The 11,394-nt window shown below is 52.6% G+C and overlaps 1 pseudogene; it reads right to left on the reverse strand.

Annotated features, from left to right (window-relative positions):
* Positions 1-8,768: 8,768 nt before the first annotated feature.
* On the reverse strand, positions 8,769-10,156 carry LOC112630154 (annotated as a pseudogene).
* Positions 10,157-11,394: the final 1,238 nt, after the last annotated feature.

The following is an 11,394-nucleotide window of genomic DNA, read 5'->3' on the forward strand; positions in this document are numbered from 1 at the left end:
GGTACTCAGCCAGTGGGAGGGGGCTCAGGGACTAGGACACCCAGGTGAGGAAAGACACACATCATCGAGCCAGGGCTTGGGGAGGGGGGAGCTAGGCCAGGAGGAAGAAGCTCTTTGAGAAATTAGAGTTCGCCGCGGGCTGTGGCTCATGCCTGTAATCCCAGCGCTTTGGGAGGCCATGGCTGACAGATCACCTGAGGTTGGGAGTTTCATACCAGCCTGACCAACATGGAGAAACACCATCTCTACTAAAAATACAAAAATTAGTGGGTGCCTGTAATCCCAGCTACTTGGGAGGCTGAGGCAGGAGAATCACTTGAACCCAGGAGGCGGACGTTACAGTGAGGTGAGATTGCAGCAGGTTGCAGGAGGCAGAGGTTGCAGTGAGGCGAGATTGGGCCCCTGCACTCCAGCCAGGACAACAGAGTGAGACTCTGGAAAAAAAAGAAAAGAAAGAAAAGAAAAGAGAAATCAGGGTTCAGTGAGATAAAGGAGGGGTGGGGATGGGGTTCCCAGAATAGGACAGTAGGGTTAGGGGCACAGGGATCAAATGGGGAGTTCACTGAGGGGGAGGGCTTCAGTGAATGGGGCTGGGATATGGAGGGGATTCAGTGAGGAAGAGGAGCCTCATATAAGGGGTAGGCACACACTCACCCCCCACCCACGACTGCAGGGTGGCTCATGCCTGGAATCCCAGCACTTTGAGAGAGCAAAGGGGAGGATCGCTTGAGGCCAGGAGTTCGAAACCAGCCTGGGCAACATAGTGAGACCCTGTCTCTGCAAAATTTTTCAAATTAGCCAGGGTGGGGGTCCATGCCTGTAGTCCCAGCTATTCAAGAGGCTGAGGAGGGAGGATCGCTTGGGCCCAGGAGTTCAAGGCTGCAGTGAGCTATGATCCCACCACTGCAACCCAGCCTGAGCAACACAGCAAGACCGTATCTCCAAAATTAAAAAAAAAGAGGAGGGGGCTTACTGAGATGGTGAGAACTTAGAAGCAGTGCGGGCTAAATAAGGGGCTGGGTTATCCTTTTTCTCTTTTACAAAAGATTGTACCGTGAGGTTGGGGACCTGTAGGGAATGTGCCCTGTTGGGTTCCCCAAATCTCTGCCTGGCCCTGTAAGGGCAGGGGCTGCAGGTCCCCCCTCCCCCCCGCCCCGCTCCTCCAGCCAGGTAGCAGCCCGAAGACTTGGGAGGCTAGATCACACCCCCCACGCCAGGAAAAGGGGTGGAGAAAAGTCGTCCTGACACGGGTGGTGAGCGTCCCTGTCGCCAGCAGTGTGGTGGAGAGGTGGAGACCCCGCTGCTGACCGAGGATGCTGATGTGGGCCTGGAGTAAGCGCCCTTTGGTGATGACGACGGCCTGGTGGACTGTGACTCCCGGCCGCCTGCTACCATGGCCACTGCAGGTACAGGTCAGTGGCTGCTGCGGCGGGGATGGGGGGCGTGTGGGGCTGCACCCCCTCACCGCCTCCACTCCCGCACCTTCTCCCCAAGGACCAAGCACTGGTCTAGCAGCTCGGCATCGCCCCCTCCCAAGAAAAAGAAGGAAAAGAAAGGCGGCCACCGGAGAAGCCGGTGAGAGCTGCACCTGGCCGGAGCGGGAAGGGAGGAGTAGGTGGGGTCTCTCCCTAGGTGCCCATCCCAGGCCCACAAGAGACCAGCAACCATGCCGCATTTGTGAGCCCCGCCCCTCTCTAAGCCCCTCCCTCGCCCTCACCGTGCCATTCAAGTAAGTGCCCTCCAGGTAACTGAACCCATCCCAGGCTTCAAGCTCCTCCCTTCACTAGGCCCCACCCCTTATTGAGTCCCTTCCTTTCTCTGGGATCTGCCCCTCGCTGAGCCCCTCCCCTTCTCTAACACCTGCTTCTCACCGAATCCCCCAGAGCCAGACTCACTGACCGGGCCCATGTGTTACCAGCACCTGCTCCTAAGGAAGGAGACCACTACTACTCCTGCTGCCCTCCTCCCCCTACCTTGCCTAGTTCACAAGACAGGAGTAAAGAGAAAGAAACAAAAGTAAGATAAATAGCCAGACAACCTTGGCACCACCACCCGGCCCTAGGAGTTAAACAAAGTAATAATAATAACATCAGCCCCTGGCCTAAACTACTTGTGTTATCTGTAGATTCCAGACACTGTATGAAAAAAGCATTGTAAAACTTTGTTAGCTGATGCATGTAGCCCCCAGTCACGTATCCCACGCTTGCTCGATTTATCACGACCCTTTCATGTGGACCCCTTAAAGTTGTAAGCCTTTAAAAAGGCCAAGTATTTCTTTCTCGGGGAGCTCCGCTCTTAAGACGCGAGTCTGCGGACGCTCCCGGCCAAATAAAAAACCTCTTCCTTCTTTAATCCGGTGTCTGAGGAGTTTTGTCTGCAGCTCGTCCTGCTACACTCCCAGTCCGCCTCTGCCCTCCCCCAGGGGTCCTGTGCCCACCAAAAGCAGTGGGAATGGCCCTCGGGAGGAGGGGCCTCATCTGCCATCCCTGAATCTCTCTGTCCACCCTCCTCTGTCCTGCATGAGACCCTAGCAAGTGTCTGGGGCCCCAGCTAACCCCATCCATCTGTCTGTCCTTTCTTCCTGGCATCTGCCCTCAGGAAAAAGAGAAGACTGGAGTCCGATGGCAGGTCAGTGGGGACACAGCTGGCTGGGCCCAGCGTGGGGGATGTCTGTGGGTGGGAGAGATCCCTCAGAGGCCACAGGCCTGGACCCTCAGGGCCTGCACCTGGACACTGCCAAGAGGCAAGCTTTGCCCCTACAGAAGACATGAATCCCACCATTGGAGCCTCTGACCTCTGGGTTTGAAACTATCTTTGCCTACAATGCCAGGGGGGCTGGAAGGGTGATTTGGGGACAACATAGGCAGTGCCATCAACTACTCTGAGGGACTTTGGCGACTGTTGGGGCCTCAGGTCACTCTGTACAAGGGACCTTGGGCTTCATGGCCTGGAATTCCCTTTCCAGCTTCAATGTCCCAAGCACCCAGGCCTCTCTAGCCATTTCCAGCCAGCCTCCCCCTACCCCATCTCACTAGAGTCCACCTCCCTGTGTCCACAGCTGTGGGAGCTCCTCTCCCCTCTGCAAGAAGAGTGTGAAGAAGCATCACTGAGACAGATACCCTTGTTGTCCCCACCCTGGGACCTCATCTTCCTCCCGTGGGGCCCAGGGTCAGGGCTGTGGCCCTCCATAGGTCTCCCCTGGGCCACCCCAGACAAGCTCAAGAGAACTCCTTTATCACGCTACAGGTCCGATTCTGGGTCCTGGAGGAAGAGACAGCACAGGTGAGCAGCGATTTGCAGAGGACATGGTCAGTGGTACCAAAGCCCAAAGGACGCAATGATGAGAGGGGGTTCTGAGGGTCCCATCGGGCTCCATCCTTCAGCTCCAGGGTTCCTTCCCAGAGGTTTTGCATAAGTCACTTTGAACTTTAGTGTAAGATCTATAAAAAATATTAAAAATAAAATAGCTCCAATAATTTGTTAATGGACACACAAAATAAAAAGTTGTAAGGTGTGATATATATATAGTATAAAATGTGTGAAAGGGAGAAAATTTGTAAAGTTTCTCTGTGCATAGAAGTTAAATTGTCATCATCTTAAACTAGGTTGTTAAGATACAAGATGTTTTATATAAGTCTCATGATAACCACCAGGGGGAAAAAAAAACTGTAGTAGATACACAGAAGAAAAAGAGAAAGTAATTAAAGCATATAAAAACAACAAAAATGAAAAAAATTTAAGCTTGGGTGGTGGCTCATGCCTATAATCCCAGCACTTTAGGAGGCCAAGGTGGGAGAATCATGTGGGAGCCACAACTAAGGGCCGTGTTGGGTGTCTGCCATAGAATCCCTGTACATCAGGTGCCTAATAAGAGCTGAGGCAGGTGAGACTCCTGGGCAGATGGGTGGGTGACCAATAGACCTGCTTGCACCTCAGTGAGCACCTCCAACAACAGATGGGCCAGGCCTCCACTTTTCTTTCTATCGGTCCCATCTCATTTGACGTGCCCAGTCACTGTGCAGTTGGCGCTGTTCATGTCCCATATCCACTGTCTGCATATGGACAGGGAAGGCTGGTGGGTGAAGAAACTCATCCAGGTCACACAGTTGGTGAAACATGGAGCTGGGATAAGACCCACATCACTGGACTTGAGTCAGGGAATGGCTGGAGTGAGACAGCTTGTGCCAGAGGCATGGCCTGACCCTGCCCTGCCCTGAAGAGCAGAGCTGCTCACCCCTTCCATCAGAGTCAACTGCTCTGCCAGCAGCTGGGGATTGCATTGCCTCAAAAGAGTGGGCAGCTGGAACCAAAATGCCCAGGCAAGGGCAGTGTGGCTATGCCATGGGCCTGTTACTGGGGAGCATAGGCCCCCACTCAGTGGGTGCAGTGGAGGCTGGCAGCTGTGAAGCATTGTGACTTGCCACCTCCCTTCCTCAAAACAGGGTGGAATCCACTATTGAGGTACATGAAAGTGTCTGGTCTCCACACTTCCTCCTTGGCCTCATGGCAGCAATAGCAGTGGCAGTAGTGACTGTGGCAGGACCCCCAGGGTGGACCATTGGCCTTTGTGGCCAGGCTCTCAGAAGAATGCTGGACCACAGCCAAAATGCTCAGGTAGGGGCAGGTCAGCTGCACTGTGAACTCGACACTAGGGAAGGCAGGCCTTGTCTAGCAGGACCCAGTCATCTCACAGATCTCTAAGGCTCTGTTTATTTTTCTTCAATCATTCATCTGAAACATTGTCTTCAGACTGGTTAATTTCTAGGGCTCTGTCTTCAAGTTTATTTCTTCTGTTTCTAATCAGCTGATCCTCTCAACAGTACTTTTTTTATTATCATCTTTCTATTTGGTTCTTTAATAATTTCCATTTCTCTGCTGAGATCCCACATTTGCCCATCATTATGAAAATATTTTTCTTTACCTCCAGTACCATATTTATAATAGTTGCTTTCCAATTCTTGTCATCTTATTATAACACCTTGGACGTCTTGTAGCTAGCTTCTAATGCCTGTTTTAGTTTTAATCTTGTATATGAATTACATTATCCTGCTTTTTTCACACATCTCGTGAATTTTAAAATTATAAGCTAGAAACTATAAATGACAGATAGACACTCTAGATTCTGTTTTTTGAGGAGTATTGTTATTTTTCTAGAAGAAACTTAATTTGACTGAACTCATCTCCAATCCCTAACTCCCCTACAGTGGACGAAGCTGAAATTCTCATTCACTTCTTACCCATACATGTATTATACCATATGTATTACACATAAATATATTTCTACATAATTACACATCATATTTTATCAAAATATATTATTTTTCCAGTGAGAGTCTTGTTAAACAAGCTACTTCACTCTTACCTGAAGCCAGAAATTCAATTTTGTTTGCTTTTTGATTTTTTTAATGTATGGAATTAGATACTATGCATGCTTTTTAATTTGGTTTCTTTTATGCAACATTGTGGTATTCATTCATCCCATTGTCTGTGTGTATAGTTTTTTCTTCAGCAGGGAAACGTTTGCTAAACTGATATGAAACGGTAAAGATGGTTTGAAGTTAGAGTTATTCTTTAACATCTGTTTCGTTGACAAGGACTGAGAGAAGGCAATCCACTTGTGCAAGAGTTGCCTAAGAAAATCAGCACACTCATTCTAAACTTCAGAACCCAGCTGTGGCTACTCTGCTGTTTTCAGGAATTAAGTACATTTATTTTTCTCCCAGTGGTTCTCCTTTCTAATAATCGCAGGACCAGGGCCATCCTGCTTCGACAGGTGACATGATAATTATGGGCGTGAGGGAGATAAACTGACAGCATCCCTTCGTTATAATCATGGCTCAGGGACCACAATTCACACAGAGACTCACTTCAAGACTCAGCCAGGTGAGTGTCTGTTTCTCAGCTTCATTAACAGTGAGTGATCAAGACTCAGGTGGGACAATGTCTGTAACTCTCTCATGGTTTGTTCTTACATCTCACGGAATTATAACTAGTCAGCAGGTGTTTCTAGATGAAATATTAATATTATGAATATATAAATATATAGATTTGTGGAAGAAAATTTGACATTATGTAATTATATTTGAATTTGAATTTTGACTATTTTCCATTTTAATAAAGTAGTACAAATTATTTTATGCATTTATGCAAATCTTTACATTTTAAGACACCACAAATCTGCACTGATTCAGAGTGATGTAATTATACTACTTTGGATTTATTTAAGTTTGGAGATGAGTAGCACATTTCTAATACTTAAGGACGGTTTGAATTATCATGTGATGAAACAAGCTTTTTTTTTCATATTTCCAGAAATCTCTTTTATTTCTTTAGATATATAAAACATTGTTACTTTATGTTCTCTCAGATAATTCCAGTATCTGTCTCTACAGAGTTGACTTGTTGTTTCTGCTGGGTCCCCTAGTGTATTGTTTCCTTGTGGTGTTTATGAATTTTAAAACTGGATATCACATTTTCTTTCTTTCTTTTTTCTTTCTTTTTCTTTTCTTTCTTTCTTTCTTTCTTTTATTCTTCTTCTTCTTCTTTTTTTTTTTTTTTTTTTTTAATAGAGATGGGGTCGCTCACTACGTTGCCCAGGCTGGTCTCGAACTCCTGGCCTCAAATGCTGGGATTCCAGACCTGAGCCACCGCGGCCGGCTGAGATATTCATTTTCCTTGGAACTTGATCAACACAAAATTCTGAGGCCTGGTGTGGTTGTTTCCTCTGGGGCACATTCTCAACCAGGGACACTTCTGCCTCCAGGGACACATTTTGACATCCTGAGACAGTTCTAGGTGTCACAACTGTGTGTGCATGCACGTGTATGTACCTGCACATGCTAGTGGCACCTCGTGGATAGAGGCCAGGGATGCTGCTCACAGTCTGCAAGTAGACTGACCCACCCAGCGTCACTAGGGCGGGCTCCAGGCAGGGTCCGCATGTATCTCTGCCAGCCACCTAGACCGTGCCAGTCGGTGCCACTTTAAATTCTCCCCTCCTGGTCTCCAGGGCCACACACTAGCGTGACTGTAAGCTGTAAACTTGGAGGACCTATTTTTTTTCACCTTGCATGGAACACCAAAGCTGAGAGGCAGTTTTTCCAGAGGTGCCAGCCTGTCTCACATTTCCTCTTTAGCTGTGGGGTCCAGCTCTATGTGAGCGGTTTCTTGATGAAGTTACCCCAGGACAGACACTGTTCTGTCTTCTGCTTCCAGTCCTGTAAAGAGGCCAGGATCCCCCAGGGCATGGCAGGCACCCTCAAAGGCAGACGTGGGGAGGCCCTGCTGGGCAGACCCCAGCCTGCTGATGGGGGGCCGGCTGCCGCTGGCCCACCCACTGCACAACAGTCCACCCGGTGCTGGGGCTGTGGGGCACAGGCCTTCAGGACCTGCTCCCTTTCCCGCCCAGGAGGTCCAGGCCTGGCATCCTTATGTCTCTGGAAAGCCCACTCCCATCCTCAGGGTAGGAGGGCAGCTGCATGCTGGGCTGGCTTGGGCGTGTCCTGGGACACCCCTGCAGCCGGGGTGCAGCAGGGAATGTGGCTCTGTGGGGTTCCTGTGGGCAGGTTAGTGTGGAGCTGGGTTCCGGAAGGGAGTTGCTGCGCTGCCTGCCAGGACCCCTCCTCTGAGACAGGGGTGCCTTGTGGGACAGTGCACCAAAGTGTCCTGGGCATGAGGGGATCCTGCGCCTCACACACACTGACCCTGCATCGGGGGCCCTGTGTCCCACACACACTGACCCTGCATCGGGGACCCTGTGTCCCCCCACACACACTGACCCTGCATCGGCGGCCCTGGGCTGCAGAAACTGTCCGTGATGTTGCCGTGCCCCTGGCTCTGGTGGCACTGGGACCCTCCAGGCTGGGCTGAGCATGGGCCCCCCACCAGTGCATACCCCAACACCAGCGGGAGTGGGCCTGGGCAAGGGGACAGGGAGTGACACCCAAGGTGACCTGCCCCAGCCTCCTCCTGTACCCTGGGGGTTCTCCTTTCCCTTGGCTGAGGGAAGTGGCCTCTCCTGGATGAAACCTGGGTTCAGGCTGGGCGTGGGAGGAAAGGGGGATGAGCAGGACCCCAGACCTTGGGAATCCTGAGTTTGGGGTGACAGACTCTCCCTACGACGTGCCTGGAAACTGTCTGGGGGCCCAGGCTGATCCCCCTCCTGGGGACAGGGGCCTCTGGGGAGCCAGGCTCACAGGTTGTTCTGTGGGACTCAATGTGGGGCAGCGTCCTGGCCAGGATGAGGAAGACCATCACCGCGGGGTCTTCGGTAGGCACACGCAGGCCAAGCTCTAGTCCACCTGGCTCCCCGATCCGCTGCAGCCAGAGTCTCTCAGTCTCGGTCAGGACCTGAAGTCCGACCACCATCCCTGGGGCTCCCCTGCCAGGCAGGCAACCCCCGCTTACAGGCCTTCCCCATCCCCTCCATTTGCTCCCATCCGAGCGACAGGCACCTCCTGGTGCCCTGGTTGAGGTGGGGGTAAGTTGCCCTCGGAACTCCCAGGTCTGGAGCGCGGTCTCAGCGCTGCAACCGTGCCGCCTAGCGCCCTCTGCTGGCGATTGTCACCATTGTCAGAAGTGCAGCCTGGCGTGAGCAGAGCCTTTCACTGGAGATGAGACCCAGGGCAGCACCACTGGGAACCGGGGCGAGCAGAGATCTGGTAACTGGTGGAGGGGTCCACTGTCCACTGACAGCAGCAGTAGTAGCTGCGGACTATGCGGACTCAAGAAAGCCTCAGTCCGTGTTAGCACCGGAAGCCAAAACCGAGTCAAGGACTCGGTGTAGGGGCCAGCCGGGGACAGGCCTGGGGAACCTGGATGGCAAGGGGTGCAGGAAGACGCCCATTCCGGGCCTGCCTGGGCCTGCCGGGGGTCTCCAGCCAGAGAGGTTGGGTGTGACAGAGCGCCTGCCCCAAAGGGCAGAGTGCCAGGCTGGCCCTGTGGGCCTGCTCAGCCCACACTGGCAAGATGAAGGTGGGGTCTAGAGGCCCCCCGCCTTGCCTGCTCAGGATGCTGGCCTCAGACAGCTGCTTAATGAGTGCCGACTTCTGCTCCAGCTGCGTGATGTACCCACTCTTCTCGGTCACCTCCTGGGTGAGGAGTCAGTTCTTCTCCTTCAGCATGAGAACGGTCTGCTGCTCACAGCCCGGGGACGAGGTGTACGTCAGGGTAGAGCAGGCGGCCCGGAGGAGGACGTGGGTAGGGCCTGGCTGGCACAGGCTGCAGCCAGTAGCTCTCCCAGGCACCCGGCCACCTCCTGTACCTTGGACAGTAGCCGCCTCAGTGGGCGGGGGCTCCCCATGGCCCCAAAGTCGGCGCTGGCTCTGCTGTGGCCCAGGCGGCACCGGCGCTCCTGCACTCGTTGGAGCTGCTGCTGGTACCAATCGCGGCCCCGCGCCATCATCTCCAAACCCTGCAGCACCTCCTTCTCCTGCTCCAGCTCCTTCATCTACTTCAGCAGGCCGCAGAGCATGCCGCTGGTGATGGTGTGCCTCCGAAGTTCCCCTCGGGCACTGGGGATCCGCGGGGCATCCCCTGAGTCTGCCTCCAGGGTCCTGCAGGCCGCTGCACCTGCGTCAGCGCTCCGGCTCCGTTCCAGCGCCGGGCTCTGGGACCGCTCTGGTTCCGCGGGGCAGGACGCCGCCTCGGCGGGGGCACACAACTGCTCCGGGCTGCGGGCCGCGCCACTGGGACCGGCCAGAGAAGCTCGCACGCCCAGGGGCAGGGGCTTCCTCTCCAGGACCGTCCGCGGCTCGTCGGCCGGCGTGAACATCGGGCGCTGCTCCAGCTGCGGCGGCTGGTCCCCGGGCCTGGCCGAGCCGGGCCGGGCCGGGGCGTGCCTGGGGTCCCCGGGACCGCCGTCGACGCTCAGCAGCGCGGTGCGCAGGCCGGCCACGAAGCGCTGTAAGGTCAGGTAGCCGCTGGTCGGGGCCACCTCGCGCAGGCCCTCCAGGACCCCGCGGGGCAGCTCTCGCGCGTCGGCGCCCTGCCAGCGGGACTGGATATCGCCCAGGTGCCCGCAGCCGCTCCGCGGGTAGTCCAGGATGTCGAACAGCGTGCGCAGGCTCTGCAGGAAGGCGCGCAGCAGCCCCTCTGTGCTGCGCGCGGGCTGCAGCGGGAGGCATGCGGCTCCGCGGGCCATCGCGGCCCCGGCCATGGGCGCCCGGGCTCGGTCCACGCGTCCACCTGCGAGCGTCCCCGCGCGGCCCCACGGCGGGGCAGGCCAGGCGCACTCCCAAGGTTTTTAATATACTTCACATTAAGAAGATTTTAGTAGATGACCATAATAAAATTGTTTAATCCTGTTATAGTAATTGTTAATAGGGAATTTTTTTTTTTTACTACCACAAACTATCTGAAAATAACACATTCTGCTGTGCATGTGCTATATAATTTTTATAGTATACATGAAACATCATGCATGTTCAGCATGATGTCAGACTGATGTGATATGACAGCCACTCAATGCATTATTATTTTTTTCTAAAATACGTCAGGCTATTGCTTTTTCCATTAGCACAAAATCTACTTCAGTTCAGTTCTACAAACACCCATGATTCATTTTTATATACATGTCACAGTTCTGGGTGGTGAAAACTAAATGAAGGAATGCAAAAAGTGAAAACAAAAAGCTTACTAAAAAAGTGTGTCCTTGGTACTATAGGAGCACAGATAATGTGCGCCCTCTACAGGTGTGACTGTGCAGGTGTGGGTGTTTGATCAACTATATTAATAATTTGGTTTATCATATAATGATCAGGCTGTAGGTTTAAGAATTTATATGTGGCCGGGCGCGGTGGCTCAAGCCTGTAATCCCAGCACTTTGGGAGGCCGAGACGGGCGGATCACGAGGTCAGGAGATCGAGACCATCCTGGCTAACACAGTGAAACCCCGTCTCTACTAAAAAATACAAAAAACTAGCCGGGCGAGGTGGTGGGCGCCTGTAGTCCCAGCTACTCCTGAGGCTGAGGCAGGAGAATGGCGTAAACCCGGGAGGCGGAGCTTGCAGTGAGCTGAGACCCAGCCACTGCACTCCAGCCTGGGCGACAGAGTAAGACTCCGTCTCAAAAAAAAAAAAAAAAAAAAAAAAAAAAAAGAATTTATATGTGATAATCAACATTAATCAAAATAAATGGATGGATTTAAAATGATAATGATGGTGATAATTTTGAATCTGAAGTAACATTGATGATGGAAGTTTTATTGGTTGATTTTTTTCAGGTACATAAAATATTTCCTCTTTGTCATTAAAATGAACACAGTTTCCACTTTTGTTATCATTCAAAAGTGCCTTCTTTGCCCAAGTTGTTACTGGAGTCTCAGCCAATATCCTCCTCCTTTTCTCTGGGTACCATGAAGCTCCTTCTGGATCCTAAGCCCCCTGACCTGACCAC

This window comes from Theropithecus gelada, chromosome 8 (genome assembly GCF_003255815.1).
Source record: "Theropithecus gelada isolate Dixy chromosome 8, Tgel_1.0, whole genome shotgun sequence".
Lineage (NCBI taxonomy): Eukaryota > Metazoa > Chordata > Mammalia > Primates > Cercopithecidae > Theropithecus > Theropithecus gelada.